This window comes from Lactuca saligna, chromosome 1 (assembly GCF_052625555.1).
Source record: "Lactuca saligna cultivar CGN05327 chromosome 1, ASM5262555v1, whole genome shotgun sequence".
Taxonomy (NCBI): domain Eukaryota; kingdom Viridiplantae; phylum Streptophyta; class Magnoliopsida; order Asterales; family Asteraceae; genus Lactuca; species Lactuca saligna.
The window spans coordinates 157,742,061-157,764,867 of NC_136417.1; the positions used below are offsets into that span (position 1 = coordinate 157,742,061).

General features: G+C 50.0%; 69 non-coding genes across 69 annotated transcripts; all 69 read left to right on the plus strand.

Annotated features, from left to right (window-relative positions):
- Window positions 1–89: 89 nt before the first annotated feature.
- Window positions 90–208, plus strand: LOC145018935 (5S ribosomal RNA). Its single transcript, XR_013667277.1, has one exon. It is a non-coding gene; the product is annotated as a 5S ribosomal RNA (ribosomal RNA).
- A 220-nt stretch (window positions 209–428) lies between these two features.
- LOC145018946 (5S ribosomal RNA) lies at window positions 429–547 on the plus strand. Its single transcript, XR_013667279.1, has one exon. It is a non-coding gene; the product is annotated as a 5S ribosomal RNA (ribosomal RNA).
- A 216-nt stretch (window positions 548–763) lies between these two features.
- Window positions 764–882, plus strand: LOC145021595 (5S ribosomal RNA). The gene has a single exon (XR_013669752.1). It is a non-coding gene; the product is annotated as a 5S ribosomal RNA (ribosomal RNA).
- A 217-nt stretch (window positions 883–1,099) lies between these two features.
- LOC145026304 (5S ribosomal RNA) lies at window positions 1,100–1,218 on the plus strand. The gene has a single exon (XR_013674284.1). It is a non-coding gene; the product is annotated as a 5S ribosomal RNA (ribosomal RNA).
- A 98-nt stretch (window positions 1,219–1,316) lies between these two features.
- Window positions 1,317–1,435, plus strand: LOC145018957 (5S ribosomal RNA). Its single transcript, XR_013667287.1, has one exon. It is a non-coding gene; the product is annotated as a 5S ribosomal RNA (ribosomal RNA).
- A 218-nt stretch (window positions 1,436–1,653) lies between these two features.
- On the plus strand, window positions 1,654–1,772 carry LOC145026605 (5S ribosomal RNA). The gene has a single exon (XR_013674568.1). It is a non-coding gene; the product is annotated as a 5S ribosomal RNA (ribosomal RNA).
- Window positions 1,773–1,991: 219 nt separating this feature from the next.
- On the plus strand, window positions 1,992–2,110 carry LOC145025405 (5S ribosomal RNA). The gene has a single exon (XR_013673422.1). It is a non-coding gene; the product is annotated as a 5S ribosomal RNA (ribosomal RNA).
- A 219-nt stretch (window positions 2,111–2,329) lies between these two features.
- On the plus strand, window positions 2,330–2,448 carry LOC145018968 (5S ribosomal RNA). The gene has a single exon (XR_013667296.1). It is a non-coding gene; the product is annotated as a 5S ribosomal RNA (ribosomal RNA).
- A 222-nt stretch (window positions 2,449–2,670) lies between these two features.
- Window positions 2,671–2,789, plus strand: LOC145018981 (5S ribosomal RNA). Its single transcript, XR_013667306.1, has one exon. It is a non-coding gene; the product is annotated as a 5S ribosomal RNA (ribosomal RNA).
- Window positions 2,790–3,005: 216 nt separating this feature from the next.
- On the plus strand, window positions 3,006–3,124 carry LOC145021606 (5S ribosomal RNA). The gene has a single exon (XR_013669763.1). It is a non-coding gene; the product is annotated as a 5S ribosomal RNA (ribosomal RNA).
- Window positions 3,125–3,341: 217 nt separating this feature from the next.
- LOC145026305 (5S ribosomal RNA) lies at window positions 3,342–3,460 on the plus strand. The gene has a single exon (XR_013674285.1). It is a non-coding gene; the product is annotated as a 5S ribosomal RNA (ribosomal RNA).
- Window positions 3,461–3,558: 98 nt separating this feature from the next.
- Window positions 3,559–3,677, plus strand: LOC145018992 (5S ribosomal RNA). Its single transcript, XR_013667316.1, has one exon. It is a non-coding gene; the product is annotated as a 5S ribosomal RNA (ribosomal RNA).
- A 218-nt stretch (window positions 3,678–3,895) lies between these two features.
- LOC145026606 (5S ribosomal RNA) lies at window positions 3,896–4,014 on the plus strand. The gene has a single exon (XR_013674569.1). It is a non-coding gene; the product is annotated as a 5S ribosomal RNA (ribosomal RNA).
- A 219-nt stretch (window positions 4,015–4,233) lies between these two features.
- LOC145019014 (5S ribosomal RNA) lies at window positions 4,234–4,352 on the plus strand. Its single transcript, XR_013667338.1, has one exon. It is a non-coding gene; the product is annotated as a 5S ribosomal RNA (ribosomal RNA).
- A 218-nt stretch (window positions 4,353–4,570) lies between these two features.
- LOC145019025 (5S ribosomal RNA) lies at window positions 4,571–4,689 on the plus strand. Its single transcript, XR_013667349.1, has one exon. It is a non-coding gene; the product is annotated as a 5S ribosomal RNA (ribosomal RNA).
- A 221-nt stretch (window positions 4,690–4,910) lies between these two features.
- On the plus strand, window positions 4,911–5,029 carry LOC145019036 (5S ribosomal RNA). Its single transcript, XR_013667360.1, has one exon. It is a non-coding gene; the product is annotated as a 5S ribosomal RNA (ribosomal RNA).
- Window positions 5,030–5,245: 216 nt separating this feature from the next.
- On the plus strand, window positions 5,246–5,364 carry LOC145021617 (5S ribosomal RNA). The gene has a single exon (XR_013669774.1). It is a non-coding gene; the product is annotated as a 5S ribosomal RNA (ribosomal RNA).
- A 217-nt stretch (window positions 5,365–5,581) lies between these two features.
- Window positions 5,582–5,700, plus strand: LOC145026306 (5S ribosomal RNA). Its single transcript, XR_013674286.1, has one exon. It is a non-coding gene; the product is annotated as a 5S ribosomal RNA (ribosomal RNA).
- A 98-nt stretch (window positions 5,701–5,798) lies between these two features.
- Window positions 5,799–5,917, plus strand: LOC145019047 (5S ribosomal RNA). The gene has a single exon (XR_013667371.1). It is a non-coding gene; the product is annotated as a 5S ribosomal RNA (ribosomal RNA).
- A 218-nt stretch (window positions 5,918–6,135) lies between these two features.
- On the plus strand, window positions 6,136–6,254 carry LOC145026607 (5S ribosomal RNA). Its single transcript, XR_013674570.1, has one exon. It is a non-coding gene; the product is annotated as a 5S ribosomal RNA (ribosomal RNA).
- A 219-nt stretch (window positions 6,255–6,473) lies between these two features.
- Window positions 6,474–6,592, plus strand: LOC145019058 (5S ribosomal RNA). The gene has a single exon (XR_013667382.1). It is a non-coding gene; the product is annotated as a 5S ribosomal RNA (ribosomal RNA).
- A 218-nt stretch (window positions 6,593–6,810) lies between these two features.
- On the plus strand, window positions 6,811–6,929 carry LOC145019080 (5S ribosomal RNA). Its single transcript, XR_013667404.1, has one exon. It is a non-coding gene; the product is annotated as a 5S ribosomal RNA (ribosomal RNA).
- A 218-nt stretch (window positions 6,930–7,147) lies between these two features.
- Window positions 7,148–7,266, plus strand: LOC145019091 (5S ribosomal RNA). Its single transcript, XR_013667414.1, has one exon. It is a non-coding gene; the product is annotated as a 5S ribosomal RNA (ribosomal RNA).
- Window positions 7,267–7,484: 218 nt separating this feature from the next.
- Window positions 7,485–7,603, plus strand: LOC145025797 (5S ribosomal RNA). Its single transcript, XR_013673794.1, has one exon. It is a non-coding gene; the product is annotated as a 5S ribosomal RNA (ribosomal RNA).
- Window positions 7,604–7,821: 218 nt separating this feature from the next.
- On the plus strand, window positions 7,822–7,940 carry LOC145019102 (5S ribosomal RNA). The gene has a single exon (XR_013667425.1). It is a non-coding gene; the product is annotated as a 5S ribosomal RNA (ribosomal RNA).
- A 218-nt stretch (window positions 7,941–8,158) lies between these two features.
- Window positions 8,159–8,277, plus strand: LOC145019113 (5S ribosomal RNA). The gene has a single exon (XR_013667436.1). It is a non-coding gene; the product is annotated as a 5S ribosomal RNA (ribosomal RNA).
- A 218-nt stretch (window positions 8,278–8,495) lies between these two features.
- Window positions 8,496–8,614, plus strand: LOC145025798 (5S ribosomal RNA). Its single transcript, XR_013673795.1, has one exon. It is a non-coding gene; the product is annotated as a 5S ribosomal RNA (ribosomal RNA).
- Window positions 8,615–8,832: 218 nt separating this feature from the next.
- On the plus strand, window positions 8,833–8,951 carry LOC145019124 (5S ribosomal RNA). The gene has a single exon (XR_013667447.1). It is a non-coding gene; the product is annotated as a 5S ribosomal RNA (ribosomal RNA).
- Window positions 8,952–9,169: 218 nt separating this feature from the next.
- On the plus strand, window positions 9,170–9,288 carry LOC145019147 (5S ribosomal RNA). The gene has a single exon (XR_013667461.1). It is a non-coding gene; the product is annotated as a 5S ribosomal RNA (ribosomal RNA).
- Window positions 9,289–9,506: 218 nt separating this feature from the next.
- On the plus strand, window positions 9,507–9,625 carry LOC145025799 (5S ribosomal RNA). Its single transcript, XR_013673796.1, has one exon. It is a non-coding gene; the product is annotated as a 5S ribosomal RNA (ribosomal RNA).
- Window positions 9,626–9,843: 218 nt separating this feature from the next.
- On the plus strand, window positions 9,844–9,962 carry LOC145019158 (5S ribosomal RNA). Its single transcript, XR_013667462.1, has one exon. It is a non-coding gene; the product is annotated as a 5S ribosomal RNA (ribosomal RNA).
- Window positions 9,963–10,180: 218 nt separating this feature from the next.
- On the plus strand, window positions 10,181–10,299 carry LOC145019169 (5S ribosomal RNA). Its single transcript, XR_013667463.1, has one exon. It is a non-coding gene; the product is annotated as a 5S ribosomal RNA (ribosomal RNA).
- Window positions 10,300–10,517: 218 nt separating this feature from the next.
- On the plus strand, window positions 10,518–10,636 carry LOC145025801 (5S ribosomal RNA). The gene has a single exon (XR_013673797.1). It is a non-coding gene; the product is annotated as a 5S ribosomal RNA (ribosomal RNA).
- A 218-nt stretch (window positions 10,637–10,854) lies between these two features.
- LOC145019180 (5S ribosomal RNA) lies at window positions 10,855–10,973 on the plus strand. The gene has a single exon (XR_013667464.1). It is a non-coding gene; the product is annotated as a 5S ribosomal RNA (ribosomal RNA).
- A 218-nt stretch (window positions 10,974–11,191) lies between these two features.
- LOC145019191 (5S ribosomal RNA) lies at window positions 11,192–11,310 on the plus strand. Its single transcript, XR_013667465.1, has one exon. It is a non-coding gene; the product is annotated as a 5S ribosomal RNA (ribosomal RNA).
- Window positions 11,311–11,528: 218 nt separating this feature from the next.
- LOC145019202 (5S ribosomal RNA) lies at window positions 11,529–11,647 on the plus strand. The gene has a single exon (XR_013667466.1). It is a non-coding gene; the product is annotated as a 5S ribosomal RNA (ribosomal RNA).
- A 218-nt stretch (window positions 11,648–11,865) lies between these two features.
- Window positions 11,866–11,984, plus strand: LOC145019213 (5S ribosomal RNA). The gene has a single exon (XR_013667467.1). It is a non-coding gene; the product is annotated as a 5S ribosomal RNA (ribosomal RNA).
- A 218-nt stretch (window positions 11,985–12,202) lies between these two features.
- Window positions 12,203–12,321, plus strand: LOC145025802 (5S ribosomal RNA). The gene has a single exon (XR_013673798.1). It is a non-coding gene; the product is annotated as a 5S ribosomal RNA (ribosomal RNA).
- Window positions 12,322–12,539: 218 nt separating this feature from the next.
- On the plus strand, window positions 12,540–12,658 carry LOC145019224 (5S ribosomal RNA). The gene has a single exon (XR_013667468.1). It is a non-coding gene; the product is annotated as a 5S ribosomal RNA (ribosomal RNA).
- A 218-nt stretch (window positions 12,659–12,876) lies between these two features.
- LOC145019235 (5S ribosomal RNA) lies at window positions 12,877–12,995 on the plus strand. The gene has a single exon (XR_013667469.1). It is a non-coding gene; the product is annotated as a 5S ribosomal RNA (ribosomal RNA).
- A 218-nt stretch (window positions 12,996–13,213) lies between these two features.
- Window positions 13,214–13,332, plus strand: LOC145019246 (5S ribosomal RNA). The gene has a single exon (XR_013667470.1). It is a non-coding gene; the product is annotated as a 5S ribosomal RNA (ribosomal RNA).
- Window positions 13,333–13,550: 218 nt separating this feature from the next.
- Window positions 13,551–13,669, plus strand: LOC145019268 (5S ribosomal RNA). Its single transcript, XR_013667490.1, has one exon. It is a non-coding gene; the product is annotated as a 5S ribosomal RNA (ribosomal RNA).
- A 218-nt stretch (window positions 13,670–13,887) lies between these two features.
- Window positions 13,888–14,006, plus strand: LOC145019279 (5S ribosomal RNA). The gene has a single exon (XR_013667501.1). It is a non-coding gene; the product is annotated as a 5S ribosomal RNA (ribosomal RNA).
- Window positions 14,007–14,224: 218 nt separating this feature from the next.
- Window positions 14,225–14,343, plus strand: LOC145025535 (5S ribosomal RNA). Its single transcript, XR_013673547.1, has one exon. It is a non-coding gene; the product is annotated as a 5S ribosomal RNA (ribosomal RNA).
- A 218-nt stretch (window positions 14,344–14,561) lies between these two features.
- LOC145019290 (5S ribosomal RNA) lies at window positions 14,562–14,680 on the plus strand. Its single transcript, XR_013667511.1, has one exon. It is a non-coding gene; the product is annotated as a 5S ribosomal RNA (ribosomal RNA).
- Window positions 14,681–14,899: 219 nt separating this feature from the next.
- Window positions 14,900–15,018, plus strand: LOC145019301 (5S ribosomal RNA). The gene has a single exon (XR_013667522.1). It is a non-coding gene; the product is annotated as a 5S ribosomal RNA (ribosomal RNA).
- A 218-nt stretch (window positions 15,019–15,236) lies between these two features.
- Window positions 15,237–15,355, plus strand: LOC145019313 (5S ribosomal RNA). Its single transcript, XR_013667533.1, has one exon. It is a non-coding gene; the product is annotated as a 5S ribosomal RNA (ribosomal RNA).
- Window positions 15,356–15,573: 218 nt separating this feature from the next.
- LOC145019324 (5S ribosomal RNA) lies at window positions 15,574–15,692 on the plus strand. Its single transcript, XR_013667543.1, has one exon. It is a non-coding gene; the product is annotated as a 5S ribosomal RNA (ribosomal RNA).
- Window positions 15,693–15,910: 218 nt separating this feature from the next.
- On the plus strand, window positions 15,911–16,029 carry LOC145025803 (5S ribosomal RNA). Its single transcript, XR_013673799.1, has one exon. It is a non-coding gene; the product is annotated as a 5S ribosomal RNA (ribosomal RNA).
- A 218-nt stretch (window positions 16,030–16,247) lies between these two features.
- Window positions 16,248–16,366, plus strand: LOC145019335 (5S ribosomal RNA). Its single transcript, XR_013667554.1, has one exon. It is a non-coding gene; the product is annotated as a 5S ribosomal RNA (ribosomal RNA).
- Window positions 16,367–16,584: 218 nt separating this feature from the next.
- LOC145019346 (5S ribosomal RNA) lies at window positions 16,585–16,703 on the plus strand. The gene has a single exon (XR_013667565.1). It is a non-coding gene; the product is annotated as a 5S ribosomal RNA (ribosomal RNA).
- Window positions 16,704–16,921: 218 nt separating this feature from the next.
- On the plus strand, window positions 16,922–17,040 carry LOC145019357 (5S ribosomal RNA). Its single transcript, XR_013667576.1, has one exon. It is a non-coding gene; the product is annotated as a 5S ribosomal RNA (ribosomal RNA).
- Window positions 17,041–17,258: 218 nt separating this feature from the next.
- LOC145019368 (5S ribosomal RNA) lies at window positions 17,259–17,377 on the plus strand. The gene has a single exon (XR_013667587.1). It is a non-coding gene; the product is annotated as a 5S ribosomal RNA (ribosomal RNA).
- A 218-nt stretch (window positions 17,378–17,595) lies between these two features.
- On the plus strand, window positions 17,596–17,714 carry LOC145019390 (5S ribosomal RNA). The gene has a single exon (XR_013667608.1). It is a non-coding gene; the product is annotated as a 5S ribosomal RNA (ribosomal RNA).
- Window positions 17,715–17,932: 218 nt separating this feature from the next.
- LOC145025685 (5S ribosomal RNA) lies at window positions 17,933–18,051 on the plus strand. Its single transcript, XR_013673688.1, has one exon. It is a non-coding gene; the product is annotated as a 5S ribosomal RNA (ribosomal RNA).
- A 218-nt stretch (window positions 18,052–18,269) lies between these two features.
- Window positions 18,270–18,388, plus strand: LOC145026453 (5S ribosomal RNA). The gene has a single exon (XR_013674427.1). It is a non-coding gene; the product is annotated as a 5S ribosomal RNA (ribosomal RNA).
- A 219-nt stretch (window positions 18,389–18,607) lies between these two features.
- On the plus strand, window positions 18,608–18,726 carry LOC145019401 (5S ribosomal RNA). Its single transcript, XR_013667619.1, has one exon. It is a non-coding gene; the product is annotated as a 5S ribosomal RNA (ribosomal RNA).
- Window positions 18,727–18,944: 218 nt separating this feature from the next.
- Window positions 18,945–19,063, plus strand: LOC145025748 (5S ribosomal RNA). Its single transcript, XR_013673749.1, has one exon. It is a non-coding gene; the product is annotated as a 5S ribosomal RNA (ribosomal RNA).
- A 217-nt stretch (window positions 19,064–19,280) lies between these two features.
- LOC145025536 (5S ribosomal RNA) lies at window positions 19,281–19,399 on the plus strand. The gene has a single exon (XR_013673548.1). It is a non-coding gene; the product is annotated as a 5S ribosomal RNA (ribosomal RNA).
- Window positions 19,400–19,617: 218 nt separating this feature from the next.
- Window positions 19,618–19,736, plus strand: LOC145019412 (5S ribosomal RNA). The gene has a single exon (XR_013667629.1). It is a non-coding gene; the product is annotated as a 5S ribosomal RNA (ribosomal RNA).
- A 218-nt stretch (window positions 19,737–19,954) lies between these two features.
- On the plus strand, window positions 19,955–20,073 carry LOC145025537 (5S ribosomal RNA). The gene has a single exon (XR_013673549.1). It is a non-coding gene; the product is annotated as a 5S ribosomal RNA (ribosomal RNA).
- Window positions 20,074–20,291: 218 nt separating this feature from the next.
- Window positions 20,292–20,410, plus strand: LOC145019423 (5S ribosomal RNA). The gene has a single exon (XR_013667640.1). It is a non-coding gene; the product is annotated as a 5S ribosomal RNA (ribosomal RNA).
- A 218-nt stretch (window positions 20,411–20,628) lies between these two features.
- On the plus strand, window positions 20,629–20,747 carry LOC145019434 (5S ribosomal RNA). The gene has a single exon (XR_013667651.1). It is a non-coding gene; the product is annotated as a 5S ribosomal RNA (ribosomal RNA).
- A 218-nt stretch (window positions 20,748–20,965) lies between these two features.
- LOC145026981 (5S ribosomal RNA) lies at window positions 20,966–21,084 on the plus strand. The gene has a single exon (XR_013674928.1). It is a non-coding gene; the product is annotated as a 5S ribosomal RNA (ribosomal RNA).
- Window positions 21,085–21,302: 218 nt separating this feature from the next.
- On the plus strand, window positions 21,303–21,421 carry LOC145019445 (5S ribosomal RNA). The gene has a single exon (XR_013667661.1). It is a non-coding gene; the product is annotated as a 5S ribosomal RNA (ribosomal RNA).
- Window positions 21,422–21,639: 218 nt separating this feature from the next.
- LOC145019456 (5S ribosomal RNA) lies at window positions 21,640–21,758 on the plus strand. The gene has a single exon (XR_013667672.1). It is a non-coding gene; the product is annotated as a 5S ribosomal RNA (ribosomal RNA).
- A 218-nt stretch (window positions 21,759–21,976) lies between these two features.
- Window positions 21,977–22,095, plus strand: LOC145025805 (5S ribosomal RNA). The gene has a single exon (XR_013673801.1). It is a non-coding gene; the product is annotated as a 5S ribosomal RNA (ribosomal RNA).
- Window positions 22,096–22,313: 218 nt separating this feature from the next.
- Window positions 22,314–22,432, plus strand: LOC145019467 (5S ribosomal RNA). The gene has a single exon (XR_013667683.1). It is a non-coding gene; the product is annotated as a 5S ribosomal RNA (ribosomal RNA).
- Window positions 22,433–22,650: 218 nt separating this feature from the next.
- LOC145019479 (5S ribosomal RNA) lies at window positions 22,651–22,769 on the plus strand. Its single transcript, XR_013667694.1, has one exon. It is a non-coding gene; the product is annotated as a 5S ribosomal RNA (ribosomal RNA).
- Window positions 22,770–22,807: the final 38 nt, after the last annotated feature.

Genomic DNA, 22,807 nt, shown 5'->3' on the forward strand with positions numbered 1-22,807 from the left:
CATCACGTGGGTCCCACGCCTCGCGTCCGAAAGCAAACGAGGTTCTGCGTCTTGTAGGACATAAAAACAATAAGCATGGATAGTATTTCGGGTGCGATCATACCAGCACTAATGCACCGGATCCCATCAGAACTCCGCAGTTAAGCGTGCTTGGGCGAGAGTAGTACTAGGATGGGTGACCCCCTGGGAAGTCCTCGTGTTGCACCCCCTTTTTCGTTGCCCGTCTGCGTTTTTTTATGTTTTAGGTGCGTTTTTTTTTTTTCTTTCTTGCTATATCCATGCTCGGGCGGCCTCCGGTTCAATGTTGATTGTTTTCTTGTTTCCCGAACCGAGCCGATCCATCACGTGGGTCCCACGCCTCGCGTCCGAAAGCAAACGAGGTTCTGCGTCTTGTAGGACATAAAAACAATAAGCATGGATAGTATTTCGGGTGCGATCATACCAGCACTAATGCACCGGATCCCATCAGAACTCCGCAGTTAAGCGTGCTTGGGCGAGAGTAGTACTAGGATGGGTGACCCCCTGGGAAGTCCTCGTGTTGCACCCCTTTTTCGTTGCCCGTCTGCGTTTTTTTATGTTTTAGGTGCGTTTTTTTTTCTTTCTTGCTATATCCATGCTCGGGCGGCCTCCGGTTCAATGTTGATTGTTTTCTTGTTTCCCGAACCGAGCCGATCCATCACGTGGGTCCCACGCCTCGCGTCCGAAAGCAAACGAGGTTCTGCGTCTTGTAGGACATAAAAACAATAAGCATGGATAGTATTTCGGGTGCAATCATACCAGCACTAATGCACCGGATCCCATCAGAACTCCGCAGTTAAGCGTGCTTGGGCGAGAGTAGTACTAGGATGGGTGACCCCCTGGGAAGTCCTCGTGTTGCACCCCCTTTTTCGTTGCCCGTCTGCGTTTTTTTATGTTTTAGGTGCGTTTTTTTTTCTTTCTTGCTATATCCATGCTCGGGCGGCCTCCGGTTCAATGTTGATTGTTTTCTTGTTTCCCGAACCGAGCCGATCCATCACGTGGGTCCCACGCCTCGCGTCCGAAAGCAAACGAGGTTCTGCGTCTTGTAGGACATAAAAACAATAAGCATGGATAGTATTTCGGGTGCGATCATAGCAGCACTAATGCACCGGATCCCATCAGAACTCCGCAGTTAAGCGTGCTTGGGCGAGAGTAGTACTAGGATGGGTGACCCCCTGGGAAGTCCTCGTGTTGCACCCCCTTTTTCGTTGCCCGTCTGCGTTTTTTTATGTTTTAGGTGCGTTTTTTTTTTCTTTCTTGCTGTAGGACATAAAAACAATAAGCATGGATAGTATTTCGGGTGCGATCATACCAGCACTAATGCACCGGATCCCATCAGAACTCCGCAGTTAAGCGTGCTTGGGCGAGAGTAGTACTAGGATGGGTGACCCCCTGGGAAGTCCTCGTGTTGCACCCCCTTTTTCGTTGCCCGTCTGCGTTTTTTTATGTTTTAGGTGCGTTTTTTTTTTCTTTCTTGCTATATCCATGCTCGGGCGGCCTCCGGTTCAATGTTGATTGTTTTCTTGTTTCCCGAACCGAGCCGATCCATCACGTGGGTCCCACGCCTCGCGTCCGAAAGCAAACGAGGTTCTGCGTCTTATAGGACATAAAAACAATAAGCATTGATAGTATTTCGGGTGCGATCATACCAGCACTAATGCACCGGATCCCATCAGAACTCCGCAGTTAAGCGTGCTTGGGCGAGAGTAGTACTAGGATGGGTGACCCCCTGGCAAGTCCTCGTGTTGCACCCCCTTTTTCGTTGCCCGTCTGCGTTTTTTTATGTTTTAGGTGCGTTTTTTTTTTTCTTTCTTGCTATATCCATGCTCGGGCGGCCTCCGGTTCAATGTTGATTGTTTTCTTGTTTCCCGAACCGAGCCGATCCATCACGTGGGTCCCACGCCTCGCGTCCGAAAGCAAACGAGGTTCTGCGTCTTGTAGGACATAAAAACAATAAGCATGGATAGTATTTCGGGTGCGATCATACCAGCACTAATGCACCGGATCCCATCAGAACTCCGCAGTGAAGCGTGCTTGGGCGAGAGTAGTACTAGGATGGGTGACCCCCTGGGAAGTCCTCGTGTTGCACCCCCTTTTTCGTTGCCCGTCTGCGTTTTTTTATGTTTTAGGTGCGTTTTTTTTTTTCTTTCTTGCTATATCCATGCTCGGGCGGCCTCCGGTTCAATGTTGATTGTTTTCTTGTTTCCCGAACCGAGCCGATCCATCACGTGGGTCCCACGCCTCGCGTCCGAAAGCAAACGAGGTTCTGCGTCTTGTAGGACATAAAAACAATAAGCATGGATAGTATTTCGGGTGCGATCATACCAGCACTAATGCACCGGATCCCATCAGAACTCCGCAGTTAAGCGTGCTTGGGCGAGAGTAGTACTAGGATGGGTGACCCCCTGGGAAGTCCTCGTGTTGCACCCCCTTTTTCGTTGCCCGTCTGCGTTTTTTTATGTTTTAGGTGCGTTTTTTTTTTTTTTCTTTCTTGCTATATCCATGCTCGGGCGGCCTCCGGTTCAATGTTGATTGTTTTCTTGTTTCCCGAACCGAGCCGATCCATCACGTGGGTCCCACGCCTCGCGTCCGAAAGCAAACGAGGTTCTGCGTCTTGTAGGACATAAAAACAATAAGCATGGATAGTATTTCGGGTGCGATCATACCAGCACTAATGCACCGGATCCCATCAGAACTCCGCAGTTAAGCGTGCTTGGGCGAGAGTAGTACTAGGATGGGTGACCCCCTGGGAAGTCCTCGTGTTGCACCCCTTTTTCGTTGCCCGTCTGCGTTTTTTTATGTTTTAGGTGCGTTTTTTTTTCTTTCTTGCTATATCCATGCTCGGGCGGCCTCCGGTTCAATGTTGATTGTTTTCTTGTTTCCCGAACCGAGCCGATCCATCACGTGGGTCCCACGCCTCGCGTCCGAAAGCAAACGAGGTTCTGCGTCTTGTAGGACATAAAAACAATAAGCATGGATAGTATTTCGGGTGCAATCATACCAGCACTAATGCACCGGATCCCATCAGAACTCCGCAGTTAAGCGTGCTTGGGCGAGAGTAGTACTAGGATGGGTGACCCCCTGGGAAGTCCTCGTGTTGCACCCCCTTTTTCGTTGCCCGTCTGCGTTTTTTTATGTTTTAGGTGCGTTTTTTTTTCTTTCTTGCTATATCCATGCTCGGGCGGCCTCCGGTTCAATGTTGATTGTTTTCTTGTTTCCCGAACCGAGCCGATCCATCACGTGGGTCCCACGCCTCGCGTCCGAAAGCAAACGAGGTTCTGCGTCTTGTAGGACATAAAAACAATAAGCATGGATAGTATTTCGGGTGCGATCATAGCAGCACTAATGCACCGGATCCCATCAGAACTCCGCAGTTAAGCGTGCTTGGGCGAGAGTAGTACTAGGATGGGTGACCCCCTGGGAAGTCCTCGTGTTGCACCCCCTTTTTCGTTGCCCGTCTGCGTTTTTTTATGTTTTAGGTGCGTTTTTTTTTTCTTTCTTGCTGTAGGACATAAAAACAATAAGCATGGATAGTATTTCGGGTGCGATCATACCAGCACTAATGCACCGGATCCCATCAGAACTCCGCAGTTAAGCGTGCTTGGGCGAGAGTAGTACTAGGATGGGTGACCCCCTGGGAAGTCCTCGTGTTGCACCCCCTTTTTCGTTGCCCGTCTGCGTTTTTTTATGTTTTAGGTGCGTTTTTTTTTTCTTTCTTGCTATATCCATGCTCGGGCGGCCTCCGGTTCAATGTTGATTGTTTTCTTGTTTCCCGAACCGAGCCGATCCATCACGTGGGTCCCACGCCTCGCGTCCGAAAGCAAACGAGGTTCTGCGTCTTATAGGACATAAAAACAATAAGCATTGATAGTATTTCGGGTGCGATCATACCAGCACTAATGCACCGGATCCCATCAGAACTCCGCAGTTAAGCGTGCTTGGGCGAGAGTAGTACTAGGATGGGTGACCCCCTGGCAAGTCCTCGTGTTGCACCCCCTTTTTCGTTGCCCGTCTGCGTTTTTTTATGTTTTAGGTGCGTTTTTTTTTTTCTTTCTTGCTATATCCATGCTCGGGCGGCCTCCGGTTCAATGTTGATTGTTTTCTTGTTTCCCGAACCGAGCCGATCCATCACGTGGGTCCCACGCCTCGCGTCCGAAAGCAAACGAGGTTCTGCGTCTTGTAGGACATAAAAACAATAAGCATGGATAGTATTTCGGGTGCGATCATACCAGCACTAATGCACCGGATCCCATCAGAACTCCGCAGTTAAGCGTGCTTGGGCGAGAGTAGTACTAGGATGGGTGACCCCCTGGGAAGTCCTCGTGTTGCACCCCCTTTTTCGTTGCCCGTCTGCGTTTTTTTATGTTTTAGGTGCGTTTTTTTTTTCTTTCTTGCTATATCCATGCTCGGGCGGCCTCCGGTTCAATGTTGATTGTTTTCTTGTTTCCCGAACCGAGCCGATCCATCACGTGGGTCCCACGCCTCGCGTCCGAAAGCAAACGAGGTTCTGCGTCTTGTAGGACATAAAAACAATAAGCATGGATAGTATTTCGGGTGCGATCATACCAGCACTAATGCACCGGATCCCATCAGAACTCCGCAGTTAAGCGTGCTTGGGCGAGAGTAGTACTAGGATGGGTGACCCCCTGGGAAGTCCTCGTGTTGCACCCCCTTTTTCGTTGCCCGTCTGCGTTTTTTTATGTTTTAGGTGCGTTTTTTTTTTTTTCTTTCTTGCTATATCCATGCTCGGGCGGCCTCCGGTTCAATGTTGATTGTTTTCTTGTTTCCCGAACCGAGCCGATCCATCACGTGGGTCCCACGCCTCGCGTCCGAAAGCAAACGAGGTTCTGCGTCTTGTAGGACATAAAAACAATAAGCATGGATAGTATTTCGGGTGCGATCATACCAGCACTAATGCACCGGATCCCATCAGAACTCCGCAGTTAAGCGTGCTTGGGCGAGAGTAGTACTAGGATGGGTGACCCCCTGGGAAGTCCTCGTGTTGCACCCCTTTTTCGTTGCCCGTCTGCGTTTTTTTATGTTTTAGGTGCGTTTTTTTTTCTTTCTTGCTATATCCATGCTCGGGCGGCCTCCGGTTCAATGTTGATTGTTTTCTTGTTTCCCGAACCGAGCCGATCCATCACGTGGGTCCCACGCCTCGCGTCCGAAAGCAAACGAGGTTCTGCGTCTTGTAGGACATAAAAACAATAAGCATGGATAGTATTTCGGGTGCAATCATACCAGCACTAATGCACCGGATCCCATCAGAACTCCGCAGTTAAGCGTGCTTGGGCGAGAGTAGTACTAGGATGGGTGACCCCCTGGGAAGTCCTCGTGTTGCACCCCCTTTTTCGTTGCCCGTCTGCGTTTTTTTATGTTTTAGGTGCGTTTTTTTTTCTTTCTTGCTATATCCATGCTCGGGCGGCCTCCGGTTCAATGTTGATTGTTTTCTTGTTTCCCGAACCGAGCCGATCCATCACGTGGGTCCCACGCCTCGCGTCCGAAAGCAAACGAGGTTCTGCGTCTTGTAGGACATAAAAACAATAAGCATGGATAGTATTTCGGGTGCGATCATAGCAGCACTAATGCACCGGATCCCATCAGAACTCCGCAGTTAAGCGTGCTTGGGCGAGAGTAGTACTAGGATGGGTGACCCCCTGGGAAGTCCTCGTGTTGCACCCCCTTTTTCGTTGCCCGTCTGCGTTTTTTTATGTTTTAGGTGCGTTTTTTTTTTCTTTCTTGCTGTAGGACATAAAAACAATAAGCATGGATAGTATTTCGGGTGCGATCATACCAGCACTAATGCACCGGATCCCATCAGAACTCCGCAGTTAAGCGTGCTTGGGCGAGAGTAGTACTAGGATGGGTGACCCCCTGGGAAGTCCTCGTGTTGCACCCCCTTTTTCGTTGCCCGTCTGCGTTTTTTTATGTTTTAGGTGCGTTTTTTTTTTCTTTCTTGCTATATCCATGCTCGGGCGGCCTCCGGTTCAATGTTGATTGTTTTCTTGTTTCCCGAACCGAGCCGATCCATCACGTGGGTCCCACGCCTCGCGTCCGAAAGCAAACGAGGTTCTGCGTCTTATAGGACATAAAAACAATAAGCATTGATAGTATTTCGGGTGCGATCATACCAGCACTAATGCACCGGATCCCATCAGAACTCCGCAGTTAAGCGTGCTTGGGCGAGAGTAGTACTAGGATGGGTGACCCCCTGGCAAGTCCTCGTGTTGCACCCCCTTTTTCGTTGCCCGTCTGCGTTTTTTTATGTTTTAGGTGCGTTTTTTTTTTTCTTTCTTGCTATATCCATGCTCGGGCGGCCTCCGGTTCAATGTTGATTGTTTTCTTGTTTCCCGAACCGAGCCGATCCATCACGTGGGTCCCACGCCTCGCGTCCGAAAGCAAACGAGGTTCTGCGTCTTGTAGGACATAAAAACAATAAGCATGGATAGTATTTCGGGTGCGATCATACCAGCACTAATGCACCGGATCCCATCAGAACTCCGCAGTTAAGCGTGCTTGGGCGAGAGTAGTACTAGGATGGGTGACCCCCTGGGAAGTCCTCGTGTTGCACCCCCTTTTTCGTTGCCCGTCTGCGTTTTTTTATGTTTTAGGTGCGTTTTTTTTTTCTTTCTTGCTATATCCATGCTCGGGCGGCCTCCGGTTCAATGTTGATTGTTTTCTTGTTTCCCGAACCGAGCCGATCCATCACGTGGGTCCCACGCCTCGCGTCCGAAAGCAAACGAGGTTCTGCGTCTTGTAGGACATAAAAACAATAAGCATGGATAGTATTTCGGGTGCGATCATACCAGCACTAATGCACCGGATCCCATCAGAACTCCGCAGTTAAGCGTGCTTGGGCGAGAGTAGTACTAGGATGGGTGACCCCCTGGGAAGTCCTCGTGTTGCACCCCCTTTTTCGTTGCCCGTCTGCGATTTTTTATGTTTTAGGTGCGTTTTTTTTTTCTTTCTTGCTATATCCATGCTCGGGCGGCCTCCGGTTCAATGTTGATTGTTTTCTTGTTTCCCGAACCGAGCCGATCCATCACGTGGGTCCCACGCCTCGCGTCCGAAAGCAAACGAGGTTCTGCGTCTTGTAGGACATAAAAACAATAAGCATGGATAGTATTTCGGGTGCGATCATACCAGCACTAATGCACCGGATCCCATCAGAACTCCGCAGTTAAGCGTGCTTGGGCGAGAGTAGTACTAGGATGGGTGACCCCCTGGGAAGTCCTCGTGTTGCACCCCCTTTTTCGTTGCCCGTCTGCGTTTTTTTATGTTTTAGGTGCGTTTTTTTTTTCTTTCTTGCTATATCCATGCTCGGGCGGCCTCCGGTTCAATGTTGATTGTTTTCTTGTTTCCCGAACCGAGCCGATCCATCACGTGGGTCCCACGCCTCGCGTCCGAAAGCAAACGAGGTTCTGCGTCTTGTAGGACATAAAAACAATAAGCATGGATAGTATTTCGGGTGCGATCATACCAGCACTAATGCACCGGATCCCATCAGAACTCCGCTGTTAAGCGTGCTTGGGCGAGAGTAGTACTAGGATGGGTGACCCCCTGGGAAGTCCTCGTGTTGCACCCCCTTTTTCGTTGCCCGTCTGCGTTTTTTTATGTTTTAGGTGCGTTTTTTTTTTCTTTCTTGCTATATCCATGCTCGGGCGGCCTCCGGTTCAATGTTGATTGTTTTCTTGTTTCCCGAACCGAGCCGATCCATCACGTGGGTCCCACGCCTCGCGTCCGAAAGCAAACGAGGTTCTGCGTCTTGTAGGACATAAAAACAATAAGCATGGATAGTATTTCGGGTGCGATCATACCAGCACTAATGCACCGGATCCCATCAGAACTCCGCAGTTAAGCGTGCTTGGGCGAGAGTAGTACTAGGATGGGTGACCCCCTGGGAAGTCCTCGTGTTGCACCCCCTTTTTCGTTGCCCGTCTGCGATTTTTTATGTTTTAGGTGCGTTTTTTTTTTCTTTCTTGCTATATCCATGCTCGGGCGGCCTCCGGTTCAATGTTGATTGTTTTCTTGTTTCCCGAACCGAGCCGATCCATCACGTGGGTCCCACGCCTCGCGTCCGAAAGCAAACGAGGTTCTGCGTCTTGTAGGACATAAAAACAATAAGCATGGATAGTATTTCGGGTGCGATCATACCAGCACTAATGCACCGGATCCCATCAGAACTCCGCAGTTAAGCGTGCTTGGGCGAGAGTAGTACTAGGATGGGTGACCCCCTGGGAAGTCCTCGTGTTGCACCCCCTTTTTCGTTGCCCGTCTGCGTTTTTTTATGTTTTAGGTGCGTTTTTTTTTTCTTTCTTGCTATATCCATGCTCGGGCGGCCTCCGGTTCAATGTTGATTGTTTTCTTGTTTCCCGAACCGAGCCGATCCATCACGTGGGTCCCACGCCTCGCGTCCGAAAGCAAACGAGGTTCTGCGTCTTGTAGGACATAAAAACAATAAGCATGGATAGTATTTCGGGTGCGATCATACCAGCACTAATGCACCGGATCCCATCAGAACTCCGCTGTTAAGCGTGCTTGGGCGAGAGTAGTACTAGGATGGGTGACCCCCTGGGAAGTCCTCGTGTTGCACCCCCTTTTTCGTTGCCCGTCTGCGTTTTTTTATGTTTTAGGTGCGTTTTTTTTTTCTTTCTTGCTATATCCATGCTCGGGCGGCCTCCGGTTCAATGTTGATTGTTTTCTTGTTTCCCGAACCGAGCCGATCCATCACGTGGGTCCCACGCCTCGCGTCCGAAAGCAAACGAGGTTCTGCGTCTTGTAGGACATAAAAACAATAAGCATGGATAGTATTTCGGGTGCGATCATACCAGCACTAATGCACCGGATCCCATCAGAACTCCGCAGTTAAGCGTGCTTGGGCGAGAGTAGTACTAGGATGGGTGACCCCCTGGGAAGTCCTCGTGTTGCACCCCCTTTTTCGTTGCCCGTCTGCGATTTTTTATGTTTTAGGTGCGTTTTTTTTTTCTTTCTTGCTATATCCATGCTCGGGCGGCCTCCGGTTCAATGTTGATTGTTTTCTTGTTTCCCGAACCGAGCCGATCCATCACGTGGGTCCCACGCCTCGCGTCCGAAAGCAAACGAGGTTCTGCGTCTTGTAGGACATAAAAACAATAAGCATGGATAGTATTTCGGGTGCGATCATACCAGCACTAATGCACCGGATCCCATCAGAACTCCGCAGTTAAGCGTGCTTGGGCGAGAGTAGTACTAGGATGGGTGACCCCCTGGGAAGTCCTCGTGTTGCACCCCCTTTTTCGTTGCCCGTCTGCGTTTTTTTATGTTTTAGGTGCGTTTTTTTTTTCTTTCTTGCTATATCCATGCTCGGGCGGCCTCCGGTTCAATGTTGATTGTTTTCTTGTTTCCCGAACCGAGCCGATCCATCACGTGGGTCCCACGCCTCGCGTCCGAAAGCAAACGAGGTTCTGCGTCTTGTAGGACATAAAAACAATAAGCATGGATAGTATTTCGGGTGCGATCATACCAGCACTAATGCACCGGATCCCATCAGAACTCCGCTGTTAAGCGTGCTTGGGCGAGAGTAGTACTAGGATGGGTGACCCCCTGGGAAGTCCTCGTGTTGCACCCCCTTTTTCGTTGCCCGTCTGCGTTTTTTTATGTTTTAGGTGCGTTTTTTTTTTCTTTCTTGCTATATCCATGCTCGGGCGGCCTCCGGTTCAATGTTGATTGTTTTCTTGTTTCCCGAACCGAGCCGATCCATCACGTGGGTCCCACGCCTCGCGTCCGAAAGCAAACGAGGTTCTGCGTCTTGTAGGACATAAAAACAATAAGCATGGATAGTATTTCGGGTGCGATCATACCAGCACTAATGCACCGGATCCCATCAGAACTCCGCAGTTAAGCGTGCTTGGGCGAGAGTAGTACTAGGATGGGTGACCCCCTGGGAAGTCCTCGTGTTGCACCCCCTTTTTCGTTGCCCGTCTGCGATTTTTTATGTTTTAGGTGCGTTTTTTTTTTCTTTCTTGCTATATCCATGCTCGGGCGGCCTCCGGTTCAATGTTGATTGTTTTCTTGTTTCCCGAACCGAGCCGATCCATCACGTGGGTCCCACGCCTCGCGTCCGAAAGCAAACGAGGTTCTGCGTCTTGTAGGACATAAAAACAATAAGCATGGATAGTATTTCGGGTGCGATCATACCAGCACTAATGCACCGGATCCCATCAGAACTCCGCAGTTAAGCGTGCTTGGGCGAGAGTAGTACTAGGATGGGTGACCCCCTGGGAAGTCCTCGTGTTGCACCCCCTTTTTCGTTGCCCGTCTGCGTTTTTTTATGTTTTAGGTGCGTTTTTTTTTTCTTTCTTGCTATATCCATGCTCGGGCGGCCTCCGGTTCAATGTTGATTGTTTTCTTGTTTCCCGAACCGAGCCGATCCATCACGTGGGTCCCACGCCTCGCGTCCGAAAGCAAACGAGGTTCTGCGTCTTGTAGGACATAAAAACAATAAGCATGGATAGTATTTCGGGTGCGATCATACCAGCACTAATGCACCGGATCCCATCAGAACTCCGCTGTTAAGCGTGCTTGGGCGAGAGTAGTACTAGGATGGGTGACCCCCTGGGAAGTCCTCGTGTTGCACCCCCTTTTTCGTTGCCCGTCTGCGTTTTTTTATGTTTTAGGTGCGTTTTTTTTTTCTTTCTTGCTATATCCATGCTCGGGCGGCCTCCGGTTCAATGTTGATTGTTTTCTTGTTTCCCGAACCGAGCCGATCCATCACGTGGGTCCCACGCCTCGCGTCCGAAAGCAAACGAGGTTCTGCGTCTTGTAGGACATAAAAACAATAAGCATGGATAGTATTTCGGGTGCGATCATACCAGCACTAATGCACCGGATCCCATCAGAACTCCGCAGTTAAGCGTGCTTGGGCGAGAGTAGTACTAGGATGGGTGACCCCCTGGGAAGTCCTCGTGTTGCACCCCCTTTTTCGTTGCCCGTCTGCGATTTTTTATGTTTTAGGTGCGTTTTTTTTTTCTTTCTTGCTATATCCATGCTCGGGCGGCCTCCGGTTCAATGTTGATTGTTTTCTTGTTTCCCGAACCGAGCCGATCCATCACGTGGGTCCCACGCCTCGCGTCCGAAAGCAAACGAGGTTCTGCGTCTTGTAGGACATAAAAACAATAAGCATGGATAGTATTTCGGGTGCGATCATACCAGCACTAATGCACCGGATCCCATCAGAACTCCGCAGTTAAGCGTGCTTGGGCGAGAGTAGTACTAGGATGGGTGACCCCCTGGGAAGTCCTCGTGTTGCACCCCCTTTTTCGTTGCCCGTCTGCGTTTTTTTATGTTTTAGGTGCGTTTTTTTTTTCTTTCTTGCTATATCCATGCTCGGGCGGCCTCCGGTTCAATGTTGATTGTTTTCTTGTTTCCCGAACCGAGCCGATCCATCACGTGGGTCCCACGCCTCGCGTCCGAAAGCAAACGAGGTTCTGCGTCTTGTAGGACATAAAAACAATAAGCATGGATAGTATTTCGGGTGCGATCATACCAGCACTAATGCACCGGATCCCATCAGAACTCCGCAGTTAAGCGTGCTTGGGCGAGAGTAGTACTAGGATGGGTGACCCCCTGGGAAGTCCTCGTGTTGCACCCCCTTTTTCGTTGCCCGTCTGCGATTTTTTATGTTTTAGGTGCGTTTTTTTTTTCTTTCTTGCTATATCCATGCTCGGGCGGCCTCCGGTTCAATGTTGATTGTTTTCTTGTTTCCCGAACCGAGCCGATCCATCACGTGGGTCCCACGCCTCGCGTCCGAAAGCAAACGAGGTTCTGCGTCTTGTAGGACATAAAAACAATAAGCATGGATAGTATTTCGGGTGCGATCATACCAGCACTAATGCACCGGATCCCATCAGAACTCCGCAGTTAAGCGTGCTTGGGCGAGAGTAGTACTAGGATGGGTGACCCCCTGGGAAGTCCTCGTGTTGCACCCCCTTTTTCGTTGCCCGTCTGCGTTTTTTTATGTTTTAGGTGCGTTTTTTTTTTCTTTCTTGCTATATCCATGCTCGGGCGGCCTCCGGTTCAATGTTGATTGTTTTCTTGTTTCCCGAACCGAGCCGATCCATCACGTGGGTCCCACGCCTCGCGTCCGAAAGCAAACGAGGTTCTGCGTCTTGTAGGACATAAAAACAATAAGCATGGATAGTATTTCGGGTGCGATCATACCAGCACTAATGCACCGGATCCCATCAGAACTCCGCTGTTAAGCGTGCTTGGGCGAGAGTAGTACTAGGATGGGTGACCCCCTGGGAAGTCCTCGTGTTGCACCCCCTTTTTCGTTGCCCGTCTGCGTTTTTTTATGTTTTAGGTGCGTTTTTTTTTTCTTTCTTGCTATATCCATGCTCGGGCGGCCTCCGGTTCAATGTTGATTGTTTTCTTGTTTCCCGAACCGAGCCGATCCATCACGTGGGTCCCACGCCTCGCGTCCGAAAGCAAACGAGGTTCTGCGTCTTGTAGGACATAAAAACAATAAGCATGGATAGTATTTCGGGTGCGATCATACCAGCACTAATGCACCGGATCCCATCAGAACTCCGCAGTTAAGCGTGCTTGGGCGAGAGTAGTACTAGGATGGGTGACCCCCTGGGAAGTCCTCGTGTTGCACCCCCTTTTTCGTTGCCCGTCTGCGTTTTTTTATGTTTTAGGTGCGTTTTTTTTTTCTTTCTTGCTATATCCATGCTCGGGCGGCCTCCGGTTCAATGTTGATTGTTTTCTTGTTTCCCGAACCGAGCCGATCCATCACGTGGGTCCCACGCCTCGCGTCCGAAAGCAAACGAGGTTCTGCGTCTTGTAGGACATAAAAACAATAAGCATGGATAGTATTTCGGGTGCGATCATACCAGCACTAATGCACCGGATCCCATCAGAACTCCGCAGTTAAGCGTGCTTGGGCGAGAGTAGTACTAGGATGGGTGACCCCCTGGGAAGTCCTCGTGTTGCACCCCCTTTTTCGTTGCCCGTCTGCGTTTTTTTATGTTTTAGGTGCGTTTTTTTTTTCTTTCTTGCTATATCCATGCTCGGGCGGCCTCCGGTTCAATGTTGATTGTTTTCTTGTTTCCCGAACCGAGCCGATCCATCACGTGGGTCCCACGCCTCGCGTCCGAAAGCAAACGAGGTTCTGCGTCTTGTAGGACATAAAAACAATAAGCATGGATAGTATTTCGGGTGCGATCATACCAGCACTAATGCACCGGATCCCATCAGAACTCCGCAGTTAAGCGTGCTTGGGCGAGAGTAGTACTAGGATGGGTGACCCCCTGGGAAGTCCTCGTGTTGCACCCCCTTTTTCGTTGCCCGTCTGCGTTTTTTTATGTTTTAGGTGCGTTTTTTTTTTCTTTCTTGCTATATCCATGCTCGGGTGGCCTCCGGTTCAATGTTGATTGTTTTCTTGTTTCCCGAACCGAGCCGATCCATCACGTGGGTCCCACGCCTCGCGTCCGAAAGCAAACGAGGTTCTGCGTCTTGTAGGACATAAAAACAATAAGCATGGATAGTATTTCGGGTGCGATCATACCAGCACTAATGCACCGGATCCCATCAGAACTCCGCAGTTAAGCGTGCTTGGGCGAGAGTAGTACTAGGATGGGTGACCCCCTGGGAAGTCCTCGTGTTGCACCCCCTTTTTCGTTGCCCGTCTGCGTTTTTTTATGTTTTAGGTGCGTTTTTTTTTTCTTTCTTGCTATATCCATGCTCGGGCGGCCTCCGGTTCAATGTTGATTGTTTTCTTGTTTCCCGAACCGAGCCGATCCATCACGTGGGTCCCACGCCTCGCGTCCGAAAGCAAACGAGGTTCTGCGTCTTGTAGGACATAAAAACAATAAGCATGGATAGTATTTCGGGTGCGATCATACCAGCACTAATGCACCGGATCCCATCAGAACTCCGCAGTTAAGCGTGCTTGGGCGAGAGTAGTACTAGGATGGGTGACCCCCTGGGAAGTCCTCGTGTTGCACCCCCTTTTTCGTTGACCGTCTGCGTTTTTTTATGTTTTAGGTGCGTTTTTTTTTTCTTTCTTGCTATATCCATGCTCGGGCGGCCTCCGGTTCAATGTTGATTGTTTTCTTGTTTCCCGAACCGAGCCGATCCATCACGTGGGTCCCACGCCTCGCGTCCGAAAGCAAACGAGGTTCTGCGTCTTGTAGGACATAAAAACAATAAGCATGGATAGTATTTCGGGTGCGATCATACCAGCACTAATGCACCGGATCCCATCAGAACTCCGCAGTTAAGCGTGCTTGGGCGAGAGTTGTACTAGGATGGGTGACCCCCTGGGAAGTCCTCGTGTTGCACCCCCTTTTTCGTTGCCCGTCTGCGTTTTTTTATGTTTTAGGTGCGTTTTTTTTTTCTTTCTTGCTATATCCATGCTCGGGCGGCCTCCGGTTCAATGTTGATTATTTTCTTGTTTCCCGAACCGAGCCGATCCATCACGTGGGTCCCACGCCTCGCGTCCGAAAGCAAACGAGGTTCTGCGTCTTATAGGACATAAAAACAATAAGCATGGATAGTATTTCGGGTGCGATCATACCAGCACTAATGCACCGGATCCCATCAGAACTCCGCAGTTAAGCGTGCTTGGGCGAGAGTAGTACTAGGATGGGTGACCCCCTGGGAAGTCCTCGTGTTGCACCCCCTTTTTCGTTGCCCGTCTGCGTTTTTTTATGTTTTAGGTGCGTTTTTTTTTTTCTTTCTTGCTATATCCATGCTCGGGCGGCCTCCGGTTCAATGTTGATTGTTTTCTTGTTTCCCGAACCGAGCCGATCCATCACGTGGGTCCCACGCCTCGCGTCCGAAAGCAAACGAGGTTCTGCGTCTTGTAGGACATAAAAACAATAAGCATGGATAGTATTTCGGGTGCGATCATACCAGCACTAATGCACCGGATCCCATCAGAACTCCGCAGTTAAGCGTGCTTGGGCGAGAGTAGTACTAGGATGGGTGACCCCCTGGGAAGTCCTCGTGTTGCACCCCCTTTTTCGTTGCCCGTCTGCGTTTTTTTATGTTTTAGGTGCGTTTTTTTTTTCTTTCTTGCTATATCCATGCTCGGGCGGCCTCCGGTTCAATGTTGATTGTTTTCTTGTTTCCCGAACCGAGCCGATCCATCACGTGGGTCCCACGCCTCGCGTCCGAAAGCAAACGAGGTTCTGCGTCTTGTAGGACATAAAAACAATAAGCATGGATAGTATTTCGGGTGCGATCATACCAGCACTAATGCACCGGATCCCATCAGAACTCCGCAGTTAAGCGTGCTTGGGCGAGAGTAGTACTAGGATGGGTGACCCCCTGGGAAGTCCTCGTGTTGCACCCCCTTTTTCGTTGCCCGTCTGCGATTTTTTATGTTTTAGGTGCGTTTTTTTTTTCTTTCTTGCTATATCCATGCTCGGGCGGCCTCCGGTTCAATGTTGATTGTTTTCTTGTTTCCCGAACCGAGCCGATCCATCACGTGGGTCCCACGCCTCGCGTCCGAAAGCAAACGAGGTTCTGCGTCTTGTAGGACATAAAAACAATAAGCATGGATAGTATTTCGGGTGCGATCATACCAGCACTAATGCACCGGATCCCATCAGAACTCCGCAGTTAAGCGTGCTTGGGCGAGAGTAGTACTAGGATGGGTGACCCCCTGGGAAGTCCTCGTGTTGCACCCCCTTTTTCGTTGCCCGTCTGCGTTTTTTTATGTTTTAGGTGCGTTTTTTTTTTCTTTCTTGCTATATCCATGCTCGGGCGGCCTCCGGTTCAATGTTGATTGTTTTCTTGTTTCCCGAACCGAGCCGATCCATCACGTGGGTCCCACGCCTCGCGTCCGAAAGCAAACGAGGTTCTGCGTCTTGTAGGACATAAAAACAATAAGCATGGATAGTATTTCGGGTGCGATCATACCAGCACTAATGCACCGGATCCCATCAGAACTCCGCTGTTAAGCGTGCTTGGGCGAGAGTAGTACTAGGATGGGTGACCCCCTGGGAAGTCCTCGTGTTGCACCCCCTTTTTCGTTGCCCGTCTGCGTTTTTTTATGTTTTAGGTGCGTTTTTTTTTTCTTTCTTGCTATATCCATGCTCGGGCGGCCTCCGGTTCAATGTTGATTGTTTTCTTGTTTCCCGAACCGAGCCGATCCATCACGTGGGTCCCACGCCTCGCGTCCGAAAGCAAACGAGGTTCTGCGTCTTGTAGGACATAAAAACAATAAGCATGGATAGTATTTCGGGTGCGATCATACCAGCACTAATGCACCGGATCCCATCAGAACTCCGCAGTTAAGCGTGCTTGGGCGAGAGTAGTACTAGGATGGGTGACCCCCTGGGAAGTCCTCGTGTTGCACCCCCTTTTTCGTTGCCCGTCTGCGTTTTTTTATGTTTTAGGTGCGTTTTTTTTTTCTTTCTTGCTATATCCATGCTCGGGCGGCCTCCGGTTCAATGTTGATTGTTTTCTTGTTTCCCGAACCGAGCCGATCCATCACGTGGGTCCCACGCCTCGCGTCCGAAAGCAAACGAGGTTCTGCGTCTTGTAGGACATAAAAACAATAAGCATGGATAGTATTTCGGGTGCGATCATACCAGCACTAATGCACCGGATCCCATCAGAACTCCGCAGTTAAGCGTGCTTGGGCGAGAGTAGTACTAGGATGGGTGACCCCCTGGGAAGTCCTCGTGTTGCACCCCCTTTTTCGTTGCCCGTCTGCGTTTTTTTATGTTTTAGGTGCGTTTTTTTTTTCTTTCTTGCTATATCCATGCTCGGGCGGCCTCCGGTTCAATGTTGATTGTTTTCTTGTTTCCCGAACCGAGCCGATCCATCACGTGGGTCCCACGCCTCGCGTCCGAAAGCAAACGAGGTTCTGCGTCTTGTAGGACATAAAAACAATAAGCATGGATAGTATTTCGGGTGCGATCATACCAGCACTAATGCACCGGATCCCATCAGAACTCCGCAGTTAAGCGTGCTTGGGCGAGAGTAGTACTAGGATGGGTGACCCCCTGGGAAGTCCTCGTGTTGCACCCCCTTTTTCGTTGCCCGTCTGCGTTTTTTTATGTTTTAGGTGCGTTTTTTTTTTCTTTCTTGCTATATCCATGCTCGGGCGGCCTCCGGTTCAATGTTGATTGTTTTCTTGTTTCCCGAACCGAGCCGATCCATCACGTGGGTCCCACGCCTCGCGTCCGAAAGCAAACGAGGTTCTGCGTCTTGTAGGACATAAAAACAATAAGCATGGATAGTATTTCGGGTGCGATCATACCAGCACTAATGCACCGGATCCCATCAGAACTCCGCAGTTAAGCGTGCTTGGGCGAGAGTAGTACTAGGATGGGTGACCCCCTGGGAAGTCCTCGTGTTGCACCCCCTTTTTCGTTGCCCGTCTGCGATTTTTTATGTTTTAGGTGCGTTTTTTTTTTCTTTCTTGCTATATCCATGCTCGGGCGGCCTCCGGTTCAATGTTGATTGTTTTCTTGTTTCCCGAACCGAGCCGATCCATCACGTGGGTCCCACGCCTCGCGTCCGAAAGCAAACGAGGTTCTGCGTCTTGTAGGACATAAAAACAATAAGCATGGATAGTATTTTGGGTGCGATCATACCAGCACTAATGCACCGGATCCCATCAGAACTCCGCAGTTAAGCGTGCTTGGGCGAGAGTAGTACTAGGATGGGTGACCCCCTGGGAAGTCCTCGTGTTGCACCCCCTTTTTCGTTGCCCGTCTGCGTTTTTTTATGTTTTAGGTGCGTTTTTTTTTTCTTTCTTGCTATATCCATGCTCGGGCGGCCTCCGGTTCAATGTTGATTGTTTTCTTGTTTCCCGAACCGAGCCGATCCATCACGTGGGTCCCACGCCTCGCGTCCGAAAGCAAACGAGGTTCTGCGTCTTGTAGGACATAAAAACAATAAGCATGGATAGTATTTCGGGTGCGATCATACCAGCACTAATGCACCGGATCCCATCAGAACTCCGCAGTTAAGCGTGCTTGGGCGAGAGTAGTACTAGGATGGGTGACCCCCTGGGAAGTCCTCGTGCTGCACCCCCTTTTTCGTTGCCCGTCTGCGTTTTTTTATGTTTTAGGTGCGTTTTTTTTTTCTTTCTTGCTATATCCATGCTCGGGCGGCCTCCGGTTCAATGTTGATTGTTTTCTTGTTTCCCGAACCGAGCCGATCCATCACGTGGGTCCCACGCCTCGCGTCCGAAAGCAAACGAGGTTCTGCGTCTTGTAAGACATAAAAACAATAAGCATGGATAGTATTTCGGGTGCGATCATACCAGCACTAATGCACCGGATCCCATCAGAACTCCGCAGTTAAGCGTGCTTGGGCGAGAGTAGTACTAGGATGGGTGACCCCTTGGGAAGTCCTCATGTTGCACCCCCTTTTTCGTTGCCCGTCTGCGTTTTTTTATGTTTTAGGTGCGTTTTTTTTTTTCTTTCTTGCTATATCCATGCTCGGGCGGCCTCCGGTTCAATGTTGATTGTTTTCTTGTTTCCCGAACCGAGCCGATCCATCACGTGGGTCCCACGCCTCGCGTCCGAAAGCAAACGAGGTTCTGCGTCTTGTAGGACATAAAAACAATAAGCATGGATAGTATTTCGGGTGCGATCATACCAGCACTAATGCACCGGATCCCATCAGAACTCCGCAGTTAAGCGTGCTTGGGCGAGAGTAGTACTAGGATGGGTGACCCCCTGGGAAGTCCTCGTGTTGCACCCCCTTTTTCGTTGCCCGTCTGCGATTTTTTATGTTTTAGGTGCGTTTTTTTTTTCTTTCTTGCTATATCCATGCTCGGGCGGCCTCCGGTTCAATGTTGATTGTTTTCTTGTTTCCCGAACCGAGCCGATCCATCACGTGGGTCCCACGCCTCGCGTCCGAAAGCAAACGAGGTTCTGCGTCTTGTAGGACATAAAAACAATAAGCATGGATAGTATTTCGGGTGCGATCATACCAGCACTAATGCACCGGATCCCATCAGAACTCCGCAGTTAAGCGTGCTTGGGTGAGAGTAGTACTAGGATGGGTGACCCCCTGGGAAGTCCTCGTGTTGCACCCCCTTTTTCGTTGCCCGTCTGCGATTTTTTATGTTTTAGGTGCGTTTTTTTTTCTTTCTTGCTATATCCATGCTCGGGCGGCCTCCGGTTCAATGTTGATTGTTTTCTTGTTTCCCGAACCGAGCCGATCCATCACGTGGGTCCCACGCCTCGCGTCCGAAAGCAAACGAGGTTCTGCGTCTTGTAGGACATAAAAACAATAAGCATGGATAGTATTTCGGGTGCGATCATACCAGCACTAATGCACCGGATCCCATCAGAACTCCGCAGTTAAGCGTGCTTGGGCGAGAGTTGTACTAGGATGGGTGACCCCCTGGGAAGTCCTCGTGTTGCACCCCCTTTTTCGTTGCCCGTCTGCGTTTTTTTATGTTTTAGGTGCGTTTTTTTTTTCTTTCTTGCTATATCCATGCTCGGGCGGCCTCCGGTTCAATGTTGATTGTTTTCTTGTTTCCCGAACCGAGCCGATCCATCACGTGTGTCCCACGCCTCGCGTCCGAAAGCAAACGAGGTTCTGCGTCTTATAGGACATAAAAACAATAAGCATGGATAGTATTTCGGGTGCGATCATACCAGCACTAATGCACCGGATCCCATCAGAACTCCGCAGTTAAGCGTGCTTGGGCGAGAGTAGTACTAGGATGGGTGACCCCCTGGGAAGTCCTCGTGTTGCACCCCCTTTTTCGTTGCCCGTCTGCGATTTTTTATGTTTTAGGTGCGTTTTTTTTTTCTTTCTTGCTATATCCATGCTCGGGCGGCCTCCGGTTCAATGTTGATTGTTTTCTTGTTTCCCGAACCGAGCCGATCCATCACGTGGGTCCCACGCCTCGCGTCCGAAAGCAAACGAGGTTCTGCGTCTTGTAGGACATAAAAACAATAAGCATGGATAGTATTTCGGGTGCGATCATACCAGCACTAATGCACCGGATCCCATCAGAACTCCGCAGTTAAGCGTGCTTGGGCGAGAGTTGTACTAGGATGGGTGACCCCCTGGGAAGTCCTCGTGTTGCACCCCCTTTTTCGTTGCCCGTCTGCGTTTTTTTATGTTTTAGGTGCGTTTTTTTTTTCTTTCTTGCTATATCCATGCTCGGGCGGCCTCCGGTTCAATGTTGATTGTTTTCTTGTTTCCCGAACCGAGCCGATCCATCACGTGGGTCCCACGCCTCGCGTCCGAAAGCAAACGAGGTTCTGCGTCTTATAGGACATAAAAACAATAAGCATGGATAGTATTTCGGGTGCGATCATACCAGCACTAATGCACCGGATCCCATCAGAACTCCGCAGTTAAGCGTGCTTGGGCGAGAGTAGTACTAGGATGGGTGACCCCCTGGGAAGTCCTCGTGTTGCACCCCCTTTTTCGTTGCCCGTCTGCGTTTTTTTATGTTTTAGGTGCGTTTTTTTTTTCTTTCTTGCTATATCCATGCTCGGGCGGCCTCCGGTTCAATGTTGATTGTTTTCTTGTTTCCCGAACCGAGCCGATCCATCACGTGGGTCCCACGCCTCGCGTCCGAAAGCAAACGAGGTTCTGCGTCTTATAGGACATAAAAACAATAAGCATGGATAGTATTTCGGGTGCGATCATACCAGCACTAATGCACCGGATCCCATCAGAACTCCGCAGTTAAGCGTGCTTGGGCGAGAGTAGTACTAGGATGGGTGACCCCCTGGGAAGTCCTCGTGTTGCACCCCCTTTTTCGTTGCCCGTCTGCGTTTTTTTATGTTTTAGGTGCGTTTTTTTTTTCTTTCTTGCTATATCCATGCTCGGGCGGCCTCCGGTTCAATGTTGATTGTTTTCTTGTTTCCCGAACCGAGCCGATCCATCACGTGGGTCCCACGCCTCGCGTCCGAAAGCAAACGAGGTTCTGCGTCTTGTAGGACATAAAAACAATAAGCATGGATAGTATTTCGGGTGCGATCATACCAGCACTAATGCACCGGATCCCATCAGAACTCCGCTGTTAAGCGTGCTTGGGCGACAGTAGTACTAGGATGGGTGACCCCCTGGGAAGTCCTCGTGTTGCACCCCCTTTTTCGTTGCCCGTCTGCGTTTTTTTATGTTTTAGGTGCGTTTCTTTTTTCTTTCTTGCTATATCCATGCTCGGGCGGCCTCCGGTTCAATGTTGATTGTTTTCTTGTTTCCCGAACCGAGCCGATCCATCACGTGGGTCCCACGCCTCGCGTCCGAAAGCAAACGAGGTTCTGCGTCTTGTAGGACATAAAAACAATAAGCATGGATAGTATTTCGGGTGCGATCATACCAGCACTAATGCACCGGATCCCATCAGAACTCCGCAGTTAAGCGTGCTTGGGCGAGAGTAGTACTAGGATGGGTGACCCCCTGGGAAGTCCTCGTGTTGCACCCCCTTTTTCGTTGCCCGTCTGCGTTTTTTTATGTTTTAGGTGCGTTTTTTTTTTCTTTCTTGCTATATCCATGCTCGGGCGGCCTCCGGTTCAATGTTGATTGTTTTCTTGTTTCCCGAACCGAGCCGATCCATCACGTGGGTCCCACGCCTCGCGTCCGAAAGCAAACGAGGTTCTGCGTCTTGTAGGACATAAAAACAATAAGCATGGATAGTATTTCGGGTGCGATCATACCAGCACTAATGCACCGGATCCCATCAGAACTCCGCAGTTAAGCGTGCTTGGGCGAGAGTAGTACTAGGATGGGTGACCCCCTGGGAAGTCCTCGTGTTGCACCCCCTTTTTCGTTGCCCGTCTGCGATTTTTTATGTTTTAGGTGCGTTTTTTTTTTCTTTCTTGCTATATCCATGCTCGGGCGGCCTCCGGTTCAATGTTGATTGTTTTCTTGTTTCCCGAACCGAGCCGATCCATCACGTGGGTCCCACGCCTCGCGTCCGAAAGCAAACGAGGTTCTGCGTCTTGTAGGACATAAAAACAATAAGCATGGATAGTATTTCGGGTGCGATCATACCAGCACTAATGCACCGGATCCCATCAGAACTCCGCTGTTAAGCGTGCTTGGGCGAGAGTAGTACTAGGATGGGTGACCCCCTGGGAAGTCCTCGTGTTGCACCCCCTTTTTCGTTGCCCGTCTGCGTTTTTTTATGTTTTAGGTGCGTTTTTTTTTTCTTTCTTGCTATATCCATGCTCGGGCGGCCTCCGGTTCAATGTTGATTGTTTTCTTGTTTCCCGAACCGAGCCGATCCATCACGTGGGTCCCACGCCTCGCGTCCGAAAGCAAACGAGGTTCTGCGTCTTGTAGGACATAAAAACAATAAGCATGGATAGTATTTCGGGTGCGATCATACCAGCACTAATGCACCGGATCCCATCAGAACTCCGCAGTTAAGCGTGCTTGGGCGAGAGTAGTACTAGGATGGGTGACCCCCTGGGAAGTCCTCGTGTTGCACCCCCTTTTTCGTTGCCCGTCTGCGTTTTTTTATGTTTTAGGTGCGTTTTTTTTTTCTTTCTTGCTATATCCATGCTCGGGCGGCCTCCGGTTCAATGTTGATTGTTTTCTTGTTTCCCGAACCGAGCCGATCCATCACGTGGGTCCCACGCCTCGCGTCCGAAAGCAAACGAGGTTCTGCGTCTTGTAGGACATAAAAACAATAAGCATGGATAGTATTTCGGGTGCGATCATACCAGCACTAATGCACCGGATCCCATCAGAACTCCGCAGTTAAGCGTGCTTGGGCGAGAGTAGTACTAGGATGGGTGACCCCCTGGGAAGTCCTCGTGTTGCACCCCCTTTTTCGTTGCCCGTCTGCGATTTTTTATGTTTTAGG